Consider the following 2,353-nt stretch of genomic DNA (forward strand, 5'->3'; position numbering starts at 1 on the left):
CCATTCCGATTGGTCGCACACACCAGGCAGTAATACTGATGTTTGATGCTCTTTAGTCACAAGCATGGCGACCCCATATTGGGACAGCTTAAAATACGCTCCTAGTATAAAGCAATGAAATGCACGATGACCTCATATGATGACCCCCCCCCCCCCCCCCCCCAATAAAGCAGGTGAACTTTCTTTTTTTTTTTTGAACTTTGAAAAACTGAAACTATTTGATACACAGGTTTTATGAAAAAAAGTCGACAAAAGTTATACACTTTTTCTTTAGCCTACAAAATATATTCCCACATGACCTCGGCTGTCCTCATGCTAAATAATGGTGAGTGTAAAACACAGTAACACACACACACACACACACACACACACACACACACACCACACACACACACACACACACACACACACACACACACACATATATAAAGAAAAAGCAAAGGAAATGTCATCTATTCCCCAGGAGTTATTACAGAAACGTGATGGGCCTCAACGTGTTATCTGTCCCTCCAGGGCAGTGCTGAACTGAACTGTTGGTCTGGACTCAGTCAGGCTTATCTACAGGCATTTTGTGCTGATAAAACTGAAGGTTTGTGCACTTAGACGACACACCTATCCCATGCTTATTCTCATCCGATTCTGCATGCCTGTATGAGTGTCAGCCACAATGCCAGCTGTCTTTTAGATAAAGCCCATTACACAGCATGTCTCTGAACATCTAGGATGCATCTCCCCTTCAGTCACTGTGTGTAGCATTATACCATGTGAACTTTCCTATCTATGTAACTATGTTATAATGCTTTTTTTTTCTCAAAGTTTTGGCTGGCAACTTCTCGAACTCCATAGAGTTCACAAACTGTTATAAAATGTTGTCGTTTACTAAAAGCTATGTGTGTGAGTTTTTCTATTAGTCTAAAATGCGCTCTTGATCCTGCAGTGTTTTGGTTCTCGGTTAGTCAATTCCTCATGTGATAAACGACCGGCCAATCGACAGATAAAAAACATTTCATACTATTGGAATGGATGGGTGGTGCCTAAAAGCTTTTAGCAATTAAATCTGTCTGCAAAAATGTATTTCAGCCACAGCTGCTGTTGCACCGAATCCTGCGTGTGGGAGACGCTGCGAGTGTCCTGAGAAACCGTGAGTGCTGGTGCAGATCTTTAGAAAGTGTAAATAGCTGCAGGCTAAAAACAAATTGCCTGTTTCCACAAATCACAACACCATAACAAATTAGGAAACTGATCAGAGCCTCACTCCTACTTGCAATTCCTAAGTTCTGCATTCGTAGTTAGGTGGGGCTGTGTGACACGGTGTGTAGACCACGCCCCCTCTGTGGAAGTAGGGAAACATGTTTGTACATTATCGTACTGTATCCAGATTGAAAAGCAAAGGCACACAGTGTTTCTGCACTTTTACCATGCATTACCATAGGTTATCCTGGTCTGCCATGTTTTTAAATAGGCTTTACCATACCTCTGTGCTTTCCAGTGGTCGCCTACGCTGTACCATGCTGTCACTGTGCTTTATTACACTGTGCTTTTTACCATGGGACACTTCGATAAGGGAAGGGGCTGACAGTTCAGTCCTTGTGTGCTGTCTATCTTCTGACAGTCTGCACTCTGTAGTTCCAGGTAACTGTTCTCAGCAGAAACGACTCCAGACAATTATTTAACTGTTCTGTCCTGCAACCTCAAAGTGGTTTGGAAAGGCATGCGTGAGAAAGTTGCTGTGCTGGTGATAAGGTTAATATATTTCAAAACCTTCATTATCACCCTGTAACTTGATTATAGTATATCACCGTTAGTTTTATAGCTGTGCTGTGTGGGACCTGCTTGCGGTGAAGAGAAAAAATACAACTGGACATTCCAAATTGGGGCGACAAAAATGCATTGTTATTTATCTTGTAACAGGCATAGACTAGGAGCTAACCAGTGACTGCAGCTCGCAAGTAAATCCACCAGTGACTGTACAGATAGATCAGTCCTCTGGGATCTGTGCTTGGGTTCACACACCACCATATCCTGTCACTCGCAAGGCAGCGGTGTCACCACTGTGGTTTCATTGCAACTGACCCACACTGCGTGTTTCTGGAATCGAAATGGCAGAAGTGACACTGAACAGGTGAGCCGATGTTTTATTACTGAAGGGGCCATGTGTCACGTAGGCAATTTCATGATTTCAAGTAGCCTTACACTGTTACCTAATTGAAGTTGCTTGCAACAAACTCTTAAAGCCCTCAATTGAGGTAATGGGTATCGCATTAAGATCTGCTTCTTGCACACTGGCCACCACCACAAGTTAGAGAAAAAAAAAAGCGCCTGGACTTAAAATCCTACGTCACAACGTCGACGT

The sequence above is a fragment of the Polyodon spathula genome, chromosome 24 (genome assembly GCF_017654505.1).
Source record: "Polyodon spathula isolate WHYD16114869_AA chromosome 24, ASM1765450v1, whole genome shotgun sequence".
Lineage (NCBI taxonomy): Eukaryota > Metazoa > Chordata > Actinopteri > Acipenseriformes > Polyodontidae > Polyodon > Polyodon spathula.